We start from the raw sequence: 16,508 nt of genomic DNA on the forward strand, positions 1-16,508 counted from the left end.
GACAAAGACACATCAAAGAAGGAAAACTACAGACCAATATCTCTAATGAACCTTGACGCAAAAATCCTCAATAAAATTCTGGCGAATCGGATTCAAATACATATCAAAAAAATTATACACCATGATCAAGTAGGATTCATCCCTGGGATGCAAGGCTGGTTTAATATACGGAAATCAATAAATGTTATTCACCACATCAATAGACTTAAAAATAAGAACCATATGATCATCTCAATAGATGCAGAAAAAGCATTCGACAAAGTACAGCATCCCTTTATGTTCAAAACGCTAGAAAAATTAGGGATAACAGGATCATACCTCAACATTGTAAAAGCAATCTATGATAAGCCACAGGCCAGCATCATTCTGAATGGAGAAAAATTGAAGGCATTCCCTCTAAGATCTGGTACAAGACAGGGATGCCCTCTCTCACCACTTCTGTTCAACATAGTCCTCGAAACACTGGCCAGAGCAATTAGACAGTCAAAAGAAATTAAAGGCATAAAAATAGGAAAAGAAGAACTTAAATTATCACTATTTGCAGATGATATGATTCTATACCTAGCAGACCCAAAAGGGTCTACAAAGAAGCTATTAGAGCTAATAAATGAATTCAGCAAAGTGGCAGGATATAAGATCAACACGCATAAATCAAAGGCGTTCCTGTATATGAGCGACAAATCCTCTGAAACGGAAATGAGGACAACTACTCCATTCACAATATCCCCCCAAAAAATAAAATACTTGGGAATCAACCTAACAAAAGAGGTGAAAGATTTATACAATGAAAATTACAGAACCCTAAAGAAAGACATAGAAGAAGACCTTAGAAGATGGAAAAACATACCCTGCTCATGGATAGGCAGAACTAACATCATCAAAATGGCGATATTACCAAAAGTTCTCTATAAGTTCAATGCAATGCCAATCAAAATCCCAACAGCATATCTTGTAGAAATAGATAAAAGAATCATGAAATTCATATGGAATAATAAAAGACCCAGAATAGCAAAAACAATACTAAGCAGGAAGTGTGAATCAGGCGGTATAGCGATACCAGACTTCAAGCTATACTACAGAGCAATAGTAACAAAAACAGCATGGTACTGGTACCAAAACAGGCGGGTGGACCAATGGTACAGAATAGAGGACACAGTAACTAATCCACAAAACTACAACTATCTTATTTTTGATAAAGGGGCTAAAAGCATGCAATGGAGGAAGGATAGCATCTTCAACAAATGGTGCTGGGAAAACTGGAAATCCATTTGCACCAAAATGAATCTGAATCCCTATCTCTCGCCGTGCACAAAAGTTAACTCAAAATGGATCAAGGAGCTTGATATTAAATCAGAGACACGGCATCTGATAGAAGAAAAAGTTGGTTATGATCTACACGTTGTGGGATCGGGCTCCAAATTCCTCAATAGGACACCCATAGCGCTAGAGTTAACAAATAGAATCAACAAATGGGACTTACTCAAACTAAAAAGTTTTTTCTCAGCAAAAGAAACAATAAGAGAGATAAATAGGGAGCCTACATCCTGGGAACAAATCTTTACTCCACACACTTCAGATAGAGCCCTAATAACCAGAATATACAAAGAACTCAAAAAATTAGACAATAAGATAACAAATAACCCAATCAATAAATGGGCCAAGGACCTGAACAGACACTTCTCAGAGGAGGACATACAATCAATCAACAAGTACATGAAAAAATGCTCACCATCGCTAGCAGTCAGAGAAATGCAAATCAAAACTACCCTAAGATACCATCTCACTCCAGTAAGACTGGCAGCCATTAGGAAGTCAAACAACAATAAGTGCTGGAGAGGATGCGGGGAAAAGGGCACTCTTGTTCATTGCTGGTGGGACTGCAAATTGGTGCAGCCAATTTGGAAAGCAGTATGGAGATTTCTCGGAAAGCTGGGAATGGAACCACCATTTGACCCAGCTATTCCCCTTCTCGGTCTATTCCCTAAAGCCCTAACAAGAGCATGCTACAGGGACACTGCTACATCGATGTTCATAGCAGCTCAATTCACGATAGCAAGACTGTGGAACCAGCCTAGATGCCCTTCAATAGATGAATGGATAAAAAAAATGTGGCATTTATACACTATGGAGTATTACTCTGCATTAAAAAATGACAAAATTATAGAATTTGGAGGGAAATGGATGGCATTAGAGCAGATTATGCTAAGTGAAGCTAGTCAATCTTTAAAAAACAAATACCAAATGACTCCTTTGATATAAGGGGTGTAAACAAGGACAGGGTAGGGACGAAGAGCTTGAGAAGAATATTTACAGTAAACAGGGATGAGAGGTGGGAGGGAAAGGGAGTGAGAAGGGAAATTGCATGGAAATGGAAGGCGATCCTCAGGGTTATACAAAATGTCATATAAGAGGTAAGGAGGGGTAAGTCAAGAGAATACAAATGGAAGACATGATTTACAGTAGAAGGGGTAGAGAGAGAAAAGGGGAGGGGAGGGGAGGGGAGGGGAGGGGGGATAGTAGACAATAGGACAGACAGCAGAATACATCAGACACTAGAAAGGCAATATGTCAATCAATGGAAGGGTAACTGATGTGATACAGCAATTTGTATACGGGGTAAAAGCGGGAGTTCATAATCCACTTGAATCAAACCGTGTAATATGATGTATTAAGAACTATGTAATGTTATGAACGACCAATAAAAAAAAAAAAAAAAAAGAAATGCAAAATAACTTCTAGCTGTTGATCTTGGAAAGGATGTTTTAGAAATGGTCTTGAAGAAACAGGATGAAAAAAAGGAAGAAATATAAAATTAGAATGCATCAAGCTAAAAAATTTCTGAACATCAAAGGAAAAAAATCAACAGTGTGAAGAGACCTATGGAATGGGAGAAAATATTTGCAAACCATACATTTAAAAAGGCTAACACCCAAAATATATCTAAAATTTGTATGTAAACTCAAATAAATCCATAGTAAAAAACCAAATAGTCCAGTTTAAAATGGGAAAATAAACATTTCTCAAATCAAGACATACAAATGGACAATAGATATATGGGAAAATGTTCAAAATCACTAATCATCAAGAAAACAAAAATTAAAACCACAATGAGATGTCACCTCATGCCTGTTAGGATGATTACTATCACAATGACAAAAGATAAGTGTTGGTAAAGACATCGAGATAAAAAAAACAAAAAACAAAAAACAAACAAACAAACAAAAAACACCTGTACACTGTTTGTGGGAATTAAGTTAGTATAGCCATCATGGAACACAGTATGAAACTTTCTAAAAAAATTAAAAATATAACTACCAATACAATCTAGAAAATAGCATCTTTTTTTCTGGCTATATAACCAAACAAGATAAAATCAATTTTTCAAAGATATTTTTGTGTCCTCATGTTCACTACAGCTTTATTATCAAAAACTAAGATTTAGAATCAAATTATATGTTCATGAATGAATGAATGGATGAAGAAGATGTTATATATAAAAATATATATATGTGTATAATATGCTTTAGTCTTAAAAAAATTGACATTCCCACATATGCAATCATATAAATGAACATGGAAAGCATTGTACTGAATGACAAAAGCCAGGCACAAAGAAACAGATCCTGCAAGATCTCACCTAAATGTGGAATCTAAAAAATTGAACTCAAAGAATCAGAGAGTAGAATGTGGTTACCAGAGGCTAAAGGGCACCAGAAGGGTTTGTTGGTCAAAGAATATAAAGTTTCAGTTAAAAGGGATAAATAAGATATGGTAATCTACAATATGCTCATTGTAGAGACAATGAAATATTCATGTGTTTGTTTTTTTAAATGTTTTTTAGTTGTAGTTGGACAGAATACCTTTATTTTATTTACTTATTTTTATATTATACTGAGGATTGAACCAAGGGCCTCACATGTGCTAGGATAGTGCTGTACCACTGAGCCACAATCCCAGTCCCATTAAAATATTTGTATATAAAAAATGCTAAAAGAGCAAATCACCACATGTGCACGCGCGAACACACACACACACAATGATTATGAGAGGCGATAGATAGGCTAATTAGATTGGTTGTGATAATCATTTCACATATATCAAAATATCATATGCTTCATAAATATGTATAATTTTATCATCAATTATACACTGATAAGATAAGAAGAATACAGTTGGGAGAATACAAACTTTCCAATAGATTTTGAAATTTACTTGTGTAGGAATTTATAAGTCACAGACATATTAAATGTGCTTTTAAAGTTTATTGTCATAACAATATAAGTCCATTGTAAATATTACTGCAGTATCTGACTCTCACCCTTGGCTGTATTTTCTACTTAAAATATATCCATATATCTTTCCTTGTTCCTAGATTTGGTTCAAGGCTTTTACAAAGATCCTCTGATTTTTTTTTCCATCAAAATTACATAATGATTGTGTTAGCCTTTCATTGCTGTGACTGAGATACCTGACAAGAACAATTTAGAGGAGGAGAAGCTTATTTTGAGCCAATGGTTTCAGAGATTCAGTCTATGGTTGGCCAACTACATTGCTTTGGGCCTGAGGTCAGACAGACCATCATGATGAGAGAGGCATGGCAGAGGATACAACAGAGGGGAAAGATAAAGGGAACAGGTGGTGTGTGGGAGGAGAGACAGAGCATGAGAAGCCAGAGACAAAATATAATGCATAAAGACAGGCCTCAAGAGACCTACTTCCTCCTGTCATGCCCCACCTGTCTACAGTAACCAACAAGTAATTCATTCAAATTATTAATCTTTCAAATGGATTAATCCACTGATGAAGTTACAGCTCTGATAATATAATTACTTCACTTTCAAACATATCTTTGCTACCTAACACCTACCTAACGCATGATCTTTTGGGGATATACCTTATATCTGAATCAAAACATTCTTCTCTTAGCCTCCAAAATCTCTCCAATTTACAATACAAAATGGATTAGAACATTTCCAAGAGTAATCATAATCTTAACAGTTTGAACATTGTCCAAAAGTCCAAGTCCAAAGTCTCCTCTGAGACTCATGGAAATCTTTCAGATGTGAGATCCTGTAAAAGCCAAAAGCAAGTTACATATATCCAATATAAATGGCACAAAGTAAATATTTTTATTCCAAAAATGGAAGAATGTGAGCATAGAAAGAAGGGATGGGGCCAAAGAAAGGCCTAAACCCAACTGGTCAAACAAATTTTATAGTTTCATGTCAGTCATCTGGGACTTATGAGATGTGATCTTTAAAAGGGTTGGACATTCCCACCTACAGTTTTACTGGATGCTGCCCATATGCTCTCTCTCTTTTTAGGTTGGCTTTGTCCATAGTGAGAAGCTTTCCTTGGCAAATGTCATGCATTACTGGCATCTCTTAATCTCAGGGATTTCCATTTCTTCTTTGGATCCATTTTCACAACTTCAAGCTATTGCCCTTTCAGGGGCTGCCTGCAGAAATTTTGACCCTGGCATACTTTGCCTGACCTCTGAGGACTTCCTGGGAAATGTTGGTTGAAGTTTCCTATAACTCCTTAACTCTAATATTTTGTATTCCTGCAGAACCAATACCATGTGGATGACTCTCAGGTTCTGTTGTCAGCTCAAGCAGTTACTTGACTTGCTTGGACATGGTTATAGTAGCCTCTGAGTGTACAGGCTACTAAGCATGGTGAAATGAATTCTGTGAAAATAATTTCCTAAACCCTCATGTTTAAGCAGGATTTTCCAAGATTTCTTAAATATTTTTTTACATTTCTTTTCCTGAGTTAGTGATAGATGTGATATTGCTGATGCCCTACATGTGCCCTGGAGGCACTTTATTTATTTACTTTTTTTTTTTCACTGTGAAAACTTCTTAGTTTCTCGTTAGTGGAGATAATCTCTTCAGCAACTTGCTTGGCCCCAATTTTACATTTGCTTCTTTGATCAAATTGAATTTTTTTTTTAGATCTTTCCTATTTCCTTTTTGCTCTTAATTCTCACAGTAAATCTGATGGTAAGAATTCAGGAATACCCATGTCACTACCTGAATACTGTGTTTTCTTGAAATTTCCTTTGCCAGATTAATTAATCCATCACTTTTAAATTGAACATCACATAAAATCTCAGGATGTAGATGAAATGTAGCCCAATTCTTTGCCAGTTTGTAATACTTGTGGCCTCTAGTCTATTTCTCAATGAAGTAGTCACCTATATCTGAAACTTCATGAACCCAGTCTTTACTCTCCATGTTCCTATCAACATTCTGGTCTTTGGACCTCCCACCAGAATCTACATTAAGCTCTGCTTTGCATTCTAAGGCTTCTCCAATCTACATCTCCAAACTTTTCCAAATTCCTGTCACAAACCAGTTCTATAGACTTCTGAACCTCATAGCCAGGTTGATCATAATAATGATTTAACAGAGGATCTTTTCCCCATACACTTTATGTCTAGACCACAACACTAATATTCTATATTTTTCACAACTTTTGTGAAGATTATAGCTATTTTAAGGACTTATCTATTGTACTTTTTATTAGCAATAATATTGACCCTTTATGAGGTCATTATTGTAATGACCCTTGACCATCTTCTCCCAAAGGGTCTTTATGTGAAGGAACATTGTCTCATGTGGATGCTCTGTATTTCATAATAATAAATAAAGAGTACACATTGGTCATGGCTATTTCTTCAGCTCTATAATCTTTATTCAACTGAGATTTGAATCATTTATTAAAAGTCATCTATGAGTTTTCAATTCTTTCCTACATATAATGTATGGAATATGTCACAGTCATTTTGCCCAAGTCTATTTTAATATTTTACAGTTGCAAATGGATTAGTAATGTATACTTCAGGATTCTGTGCTGGTTTTGATTGAACAAATAAGTACATCTAGTGTGACAGAAATTAAATTGAAAGGACTTTGAATTTTTCTCTTTTCCACCTCCATTATAGGAAAGTAGTGGATCAGAAAGAAGAGAATGTAAGAAAAAGTGCAGAGCTTTGGGCTTAACATAGTGATTGAAATAGAAAGCCATGTAAACTCTCCAAGGAAGTGTTCTTCCAAGAAATGCAGAGAATTATGGAGACACTTTACATGATGGGATACATAAGTAGGGCCCTGGAGGTCCAGAAGTGAAAGCACACTACTGGATTTAAGTACTTAGCTGAAAATTGCTTTCTATCATCTGAGTTAGAAGTAATCAGAAGCCAGGCATGAAGGATTAAAGCAAAATAGTTTAGGTGTATACTTGGCTTCTGAAAGTTGGAATACTTTTTCTTTATTTAATGCCTAGGATAACACATGATTCTCTTAACAATATGCAGAATTAAAGTGTTTCTGTGATACTTTATTTCAAAAAGTCAAAAAAAGGAAAGTATTCACTGTGAAAGTAGCCTTCCAGAACCTGTCAGACTGCAGGCAATCTGTCAGGGTACAGTGTAATAATCCGACACACTTTCCTCTCGAAAAATGAAACACCCAAAAGTGATTCCCAGGAGCATTTGAAGAATAAAAGAAAAGAAAACAAAACAAAACAAAAAAACTGTATAAAGCATTAACATACCTGATATCATAAGATTTTTTTGTCTTTAATCCTGTGTCCATTGTCTTTAATTCTGTGGCAATCGCTATTACAGATTGTGTCATCAAGTAAGGGCAAAATCACTGGATCAGATGCTTCCTGGCAAGGAACAACAGCAAATAAATGGACAACACTATTGTAGCCGGGTAAATTTTTAGTCAATTTCACTATCAAAATTTGTCCCTGTTGTCATTACAGTTGTGGTTTTTTTAGTTTGAAAATGAGTCATAGCACACTTGATAACTCTGACCAAATGATTTTGACACAATATATATTTTTTTCCTATTTGGCTCTTCTCTTTCCCTGTAGCTTTTAATTATTTTTAGGATATTATTTTACATTGGAAAAAATATTAACCTACAAAATATTTAGAAATTTGAAATTTTTCTAATGATGCCTATTTCATATTGAACTTTTCAAAGGTATCTATCTTTAAGTCATTAATGGCTCTTTAGAAAAAGCAAATTTTTATCACTTTCTAATTTATTCTTGACACAGTCCTTTGAGGTAGGCATTATATCCTTCAATTTACTAATGAGAATATGGTCTTAGAGGATACAGTAGCTTTTCTGTGGCCACACAGGATTGTTAGAACTCTCTAACTTTTGGAAAATAGTATGTTCCTTTGCTTAAAGAACTCTTTTTTCCTATTTTCTGCAATTTGGATAAGATTGTCATTTAACTGGTCCAGGTTTCTCACTATAGAGCTGGACACATTAATCTACCCTCATGGGGAAACCGATGTGAACACCAAGAGAGGAAAGTCTCTCCCCTTATGATATTGCAAGCTCTAAGACATACAAAATCCATGGAGTTTGTTAGGATTCATCCCTCCTACATGCATATTCAGCAGAAAAAATAACCAAGTTAGAAGGAAAAAGAGCTAAGAAATGGAAAAAATAAATACTTGGTAAAAATTTTGTTCCTATCCTAGGACATCATAGTTGCATGACTACAAAAGCTAAAGTCATAACAGTATCTCCTTCCATCTCAGCCAAAGTATAATTTTACAGTCATATGAGAGTAAAATCCAGAATCACACAATGATTTATTATACCCCATATAACCTAGTTGACTTTAAATTCTAATCTAATTATCCTCCCTCACTTTATCATACTTCTGTGCCTCAACAAACCCAGCTTACTACCACTTCAGGGACTTTGAACCTCTTATTTCTTCTGCATGAGATTTCTTGCTTACAGAAATCCTCCTGCCTTGTTCCCATATCTCCATCATGTTTTAAATATCATCTTATCTGCTGTTTTCCAGAAACAATTCCATTTATCATCACACCCTTCCTAGATTTTCCTGCCTCTGATATTATTCTCTTGTCATCTTTTGGGTTTCATTTTTCTTCATAACACTCATTGTCAGACTTGTAAATCTTGTCTATGGCCCCTTTTCTCAATACCACAGAGCTGAATACAGCTTCAAGAGGGTAGAATTTGTGTTCTTTCCTAAATTCTAGCATCTAGTAAGTTGTACATAATTAGTGTTCAATAGAATTTTGTTAAATGAGTAAATGGGAGCCAATAAATTCTATTTTGCTCAATAGTAGAGTAGGATGCTAAATATAGTTTGAAAAGTCCCTATTATTTGAAGCAGGATTATTATTGACCAAAAAAAACAGGTATTAGTGGGTCCAAGATTTAAATAGACCTGCTTAAGTATAGAATTATGTTATGTTATGCCATTGTTACTTAAGTATGCCATTTTTTTTTACAACTGAACAAATTGGGACTATCAGGAAATTCATAATGATTTCTAAAAAGACATTTAAAATATTATTGCAACTTATTTCTGATAACAGAAAAGGAACTATATACCAGAGATCACAGATAATCTGTAATAAGAATATTTATTCTTGACTTTAAATATTGCTGAAAAAAGCAATTTTATGGAAATAAAATCATTATAACACTCTTTTCCCTAAAGCAAATTTTTTGGGGAATTATTTGCATAGGATAAACAATTTATTGGTCCTCTTGTAATAGTTTAAATGAAAGAAACTGTGTACTTATATGTTGCAGGGCCTGACCCTGGACCTCCATGGAGGAATGCTTACCTTGCTCATTGTGCAGCAGGGAAGTCCTAACATAGAACACTATGTTTTGGGACAAAGTGCTGTCACAACACTGGAAAGCACAATTTACTTGCTCCCTTGACAAGAAGTTATTCCCCTGTTAGTACAAGGTCAGCTCACATGGTAGTTTCTAAACCCTTGGTGTCTGGACTTCTGTGAGATGATATGTTGTGTACCATCTGAGGCCTGACATGACTGTTACATGTAAATTGGCACATACCCACTATAAAAGATATTTTTTGCTGTGCAGTAAAGGAGAAGCTGTTCTCAACCATCTCCAAAGGGGTTTCTCCACGCCCTCAAGCTCCCCACAGTCAATGCAGGAAGGGCAGGCCCCTCAGCACTGAGAATAGAAAAGAGAAATGTCAGGTATTAAGTAGCAAAGGATTTTTTTCCACTGGGTTTTGACAAAAAGCTGATGAGAAATATGTCTTCACAGAAGAGGTACTTCCAAGAGGAGTTCTAGACTTAACTGCTTACCAGGAATTTCTGAAGGATACACACTAGGGAGAAAGATGGACAGAGACCATGAGAAACTCTCTGCACCTGATATCTAAACTGCTTTGACATTTAAAGAAATTGATGAACCTGCAATAAAGAAGTTTACTTGTAAGAAGATCTCGAGAAATAGGATATCAGAGACAGGAGTCAATAATTCAAACTATGCACAATTATTTTTTTTCAAATTATATCAATGGATATAAAAATTTATAAACAGTTGATATAGAATTTTTGTTTCATTACTCATTGCATAAATTCCATTCATTTTTTCCCATAAAGCTTATATTTAAATTCAGCATGTTCAAGCAAAGTTAAAAAAAAAAGGCAACTTGAGGATAAAGGAAGAGGTTAAGAGAGAAAATGAATAATATAATAATAACAATAATAAATTTTCCAATTGAACAACAGATTAAGGATGGGAATATTTTCAGGACATAGAAGAGACAGAATAAGAGCCGGCAAATAGGGACTAGGGTCTATATCATGTTTTTACTCTTCTCAACCATCAGCTTCCTGTTTTCTCTCTCACATGGATTTTATACTCTGCTTTCCCATCTCACAGTAGAGCCTGGCTTTCCTACAACTCCCCAAACTGCATTTTAGAGTTGTATCCATATGCAAGGCTAGCCAACCACCTATTTTGAATCCCTGTTCCAAAGTTGATGGACTTATTTAATCTAGGAAAAGAATAAAATCCTATATGGGTGACTATAGGGTAGGGCAATTCTGAGGGAGTGAAAAATTCAGAGCAAGTAAGACCTGAGTCCATAGGCCCCAAGGAATCACCAAAACTTCTCAATTTTCCTTCAGTGGGGCTTTTTAGCCACCGAATTCTTCTTAATTGGTGAAATCTACTCTCACAGTTTTCCTTTACTTTCAAATTATGTATTTCTTAATTCAGACTATAAATTTACTTAGGAAACTAGTTTTGGGGCAGAAGAAAATGATTAGTGAAAAGAGTTTAAATTGAAGCATCAGAAAATTTCAAGTCAGAGTGAGATTATCAAGAAAAAGATTACCAAAACATAGTGTTTAATTGGCTTATCTTGAAATTATAAAGAGTTGGACAGCTTTAACAATACCATGTGTATTAAATATAATGTGATCTTCACTTGATCTTGTAATTTTTTAATCTGGTTCATACTAATTAGTTAAAATGTGTTAAATGAACAAATTATGAATGTGTTTTTATTTAACAGTTGTTTTAAGTATTATTAATATTTTTTTATCTTATGGAATTGAAAAAGTGGATAAATGCTCTCAATCCACATTTCAAAATGTGAATTTTGAAAATTATTTCTAGCAACTGCAGAAGAGATTTACCAGAACTGAAGGTCTTTTGAATATTTTACTAATGTAAATTAACCCTGCATGTCATCTGTCAGAACACAAGTCCCAGATTTAAATGGTTGTTCTGACTCTGCGTTATCAGCACAGAGCTATACAGGAAGCCCCATTCTGGTTTTCTTAGCTAAAGTCCTGTGGTCCTTTTAAAATTAATTTTTTAAAGATTAATTTGTTTTGTTAAGATAAACCTTTAGAAATACTCCATAATTAATGATAATGTAAATTTAAAAGGCTCCTTTTTTTCTAAAGGAAAATTATGATTCAATTAAATATTGCAAATGCTTCATTAGATCTTAAAATTATCTTATTTAAATATTGAACATCTTTAGAATATTGAGATGGTAATTTCCTTATGATTAAAAATCCTATCTCCATCCTTAAAACTTTAATTTCAATCATTATCATGCAGTTGTCTCTTTGCTCTTCAGGGAAAGACACAGAGTGTGTGAATATATTCTCAGATAAAGCTCTGAGCCCATCGAGTCAGTGTGTGGCCCACTCTTGCTTTAGTGAGTGCTTATATATGTCAAATTTTTCATGTAGAAGGAAATATTCTGTGAGCAATAGCACGAATACTCCATCGTTCTTTCATCCGCAAAATGTGTGTAGAGGTGACCCACCACAGAAAGATGCACTTATTTGTAAGTCTAGTGAATAATTTCATTCTGACTCTAAAGCAATATCACTTGATAATTCTGATGATGCCCAGTGCATCCACAGCCTAAGGGAACTTTTGAGATAAGCAAGTGACACAAATAAATATGTATTTTTCATTTTTGCATTTCCTTTTCTTAAGCTATTTGGGGTAAGCAAGGTTGTTTTATTTTTAGTCCTTATTTTTCTAAAGAGATAGTTCTCTTTCCTGAGTTGACTTTTCAAGCACCCTCTGTGTATTTTCTCTAAGGGCTGAGGTGCTGATGCAATCCTCATCCTGAGTCTTTGCGCACATGGGTGGGTTAGGAGGGGTGAAATCCTTCTTCTGATGCAGCAGTCTCTAAATGCCTTTGTGTGTCAAGGCCAAAGGAGAGGGCCATTTCAACCTTTATGACTGCTTCTTTCTAACCCTTGAAAACCTCTTAACAATGAAGGCAGTATTTTCTTACACAATAAGGTACAGGATTTTAAACAGAGTGATCATAAGGGAGCCAACTTTTAAGCTTAAATTCACTCCAAGAAATGCTTGACTGATAACAGCTCTTTCCTTAGGAACAAGGAAGATTCTGTTTACCTGATCAATGTCTTGAGCTACTTCTGAGAACACAGCTCCCCAAATATCTAAAACTATAGCTTTATTCTTTTTACCAAAAACGTGAATGATTGGTTTGTTTTCAATATTAGAGACTCTCCAGAAAAATCAGAATCTTCTCAGGCATCATTTGACTTACTTCAAATTATTGAAATACCAAACACAGATGGCTTTGTTTGGATCACAGAGACCATGGAACTCTGGTGGATAACTACCACTAGGCAGTGCTGTTGACTTATTTGAACTGAGAAACTGGTCCTTAGACTAAGAATCTATAGTCAGCACTTTGAGTTTAGGACTTTGATGTTAGGTCCCAATCTCTTAAAACCTCATTTTTAAAAAAAAATTTAATATCGAGGTAATAGAATTTACTTTAGTAGAATTTACTTTCTTACCTTATAGATCTGATTTTGATCATTTTTATAATACCTTGCATACACCTCAAAACCATCTGAAATATTAAAAGTCATTTAAGGAAGGAAAGCCAAATAGAAGTGAATTCATTAGCTGCACTGTAGTGATGTCCCCAAAGACAAGAAAAGTAGGCCAGTAACCTGGTCTAATTTTCTTGTCCACAGGACTTCTGGGTAAATAGACTAATGATATTTGCTAGAAGGAAGAAACATTGTTTCTGAAATGCTCATAGCAAAATACCTGGATAAGAATTATCTCTAGTAAACAGAGCACAGAGTCTGTGAGACGTGGGTCTCTGGAGAATGTCAACTAGTCTGTACAGCTCTCTGGGGATAAAGCAACAGAAATATTACATACATTAAGCACTCTTAACTCTGCCAAGAACCCTATAAACTTCACTTAGAGACTTTATTATTCTGAGCCACAGGTGTATTCCCAGGCAGAGGAGAAAGGCAGGGAGAAGCTCTTGAAACCTGGAACTCTCTGCTTCCTTTAAGCCAGTTGATTACTCATGTCCTTAAAATTATATCACTTTACTTTTGGGGTTGGATCTCTGACCTTTGTGAATCTGATTTGATAATACTGTCTTAGGAGTTTGCTCAATTTTCAATAGCACTTTGTGTGTGTGTGTGTGTGTGTGTGTGTGTGTGTGTGTGTTTCACCTTCAATCTGTCTTTAATATAACTTACAAAGTCTTCAGAAAATTCCTGCATGTAATAGTCACCATCATCGTTTTCTGGTTCAGATTATTTCAACTTTTATACTCTATTTTCATTTTAGTGAGGACTGAGGTGGGTGGAGAGCTACTGAGAACAGATCTGAAGTTCAACATATATTCTTTATTAAACATTTTAAATTAAGTACTTTAATTCCATTTTATTGTTCAGAAGATGAAAAGAAGTTGTAAGATGCTGAAACTAAATTAATTAACAAGTGTTGAACTGAAGATTTTGATAAATTCGAAGAGAGAACGGCTATATTGCAGTATGTGAGCAAATATGCAAAAATGCAATTAAAGTAATTATGATTATGTGACATATTTAGAGAAGTCTTGGATGATAAAAATTAGCCCTTGTATAATACTTAATATGTGCTAAGGACTATTAGCATTCTTTACATATATTATTCCATTTATTTCTGACAACTGCCTTGATATTATTATTCCCACCCTCCAGATAAGGAATTGTAGCAGTAAGAAGTTAGCACAGGTTCACAAACTTAATAAATGACAGAAATCATATTAAATCCCAGGTAATATTTGTTTGAAATACATTTTTTAAAAAAAAAACTTAGATTTTTTTAACAGCCATTTATTTTTTAGGCAGCCTTATATTTATGTGCCCAGTGTGAATTATCAGTTAATTATCATTATGCACCCAAATCCCTCCACCTCAGCTTGGCCATGAGTGTAGATAGGGATACAAAATGCAGACAGCATTTTCATGGGCACAGGATGTGGGGATCTTTTAAATGGAAGAATTTAAGCCAACATGATGAAGATTTGGGCCTACTTTTTCTTCTATTAGACACAGGGTCTCTCATCTAGTTCCTAGGTCCTTAATCCACTTTAAGTTTTGTGCAGGGTGAGAGATAGGGGTTTAATTTCATTTTACTGCATATGAATTTCCACTTTTCCCAGGACCATTTGTTGAAGAGGCTATATTTTCTCCAATGTATGTTTTTGGCACCTTTGTCTAGTATGATATAACTGTATTTATGTGATTTGTGTCTTTGTCTTCCATACCATTGGTCTACATGTCTATTTTGGTGCCAACACCATGGTTTTTTTGTGTGTGTTTGTTTTTTTAACTATGGCTCTGTGGTATAGTTTAAGGTCTAGTATTGTGATGCCTCCTGCTTCACTCTTCTTGCTAAGAATTACTTTGGCTATTCTGGGTCTCTTATTTTTCCAAATGAATTTCATTATTGCTTTTTCTATTTCTATGAGGAATGTCATTGGGATTTTAATTGGATTTACTTCCTTAACAACACATCTAAAGCACAAAAAATAAAATAAATAAATTGGATGAATTCAAACTAAAAAGCTTCTTCTGAGCAAAGAAAACAACCAAGAACATGAAGAGAGAGCCTACAGATTGGGAGAAAATCTTTACCATACATACATCAGATAGAGCACTAATCTCCAGGATATATAAATAATTCAAAAAACTTAACACCAAAAAATAATAATAATAACCCAATCAATAAATGGACTAAGTAACTGAACAGATACTTCACAGAGGAAGATATCAACAAATATATGAAAAAATGTTCAACATCTCTCGTGATTGGAGAAATGCAAATCAAAACTACTCTAAGATTTCATCTCACTCCAATCAGAATGGCAATTATCAAGAATACAAGCAACAATAAGTGTTGGTGAGGATATGGGGGAAAAGGTGCACTCACACATTGTTGGTGGGACTGAAAATTGATGCAACCACTGTGGAAAGCAGTATGGAGTTTCTTTTAAAAACTCGAAATGGAACCATCATTTGACCCAGCTATCCCACTCCACGGTCTATGCCCAAAGGACTTAAAATCAGTATACTATAGTGATGCAGCCACATCAATGTTTATAGCAGCTCAATTCACAATAGTTGGAGCCAACCTAGATGCCCTTCAATTTTAGAATGAATAAAGCAACTGTGGTATATATACACACTGGAATATTACTCAACCTTAAAGAAGAATGAAATTATGGCATTTTCAGGTAAATGGATGGAGTTGGAGAATATCATGCTAAGCCAGATAAGCCAATCCCCCAAAAACAAAGGCCAAATGTTTCTCTGATATTTGGAGGCTGATCCATAATACTGGGTGGGTAAGGGAAAAATGGAGGAATTTTGGATTGGGCAGGGAGAGTGAAGAGAGGGGAGGTAGTATGGAGGTAGGAAGGATAGTGAAATGAGTCAGACATTATTACCCTATGTATGTTTATGATTGCAAAAATGATGTGACTCTGCATGGTGTACAACCAGAGAAGTGAAAAGTTGTGCTACATTTGTGTACAATGAGTCCAAATGCATTATGCTATCATGCATAACTAATTAGAAAAAATAATGAAAGATAAAAATAAAATGGAATAATATAATATACTCAATAGTTCTCTGAGAGGATAAGCCACTCATAGCACCACCTCTATGTTAGAGCACTGAATATTGCAGAAATTGTGGGAGACAGTTAGAAATGGCACAGATGTTGGAATTTAATACTCTATCTACTTATTATCTCTGAAGTTTGTGTTGATTGACAGGGCAGTTAGTCCTCAGCCTACCCAGTCCACTGCAACTCACTTAATCAACAACAAGAAAACTTGTGTGAAGATGACAAACACAG

Source organism: Urocitellus parryii, chromosome 8 (assembly GCF_045843805.1).
Source record: "Urocitellus parryii isolate mUroPar1 chromosome 8, mUroPar1.hap1, whole genome shotgun sequence".
NCBI classification, from domain to species: Eukaryota; Metazoa; Chordata; class Mammalia; order Rodentia; family Sciuridae; genus Urocitellus; species Urocitellus parryii.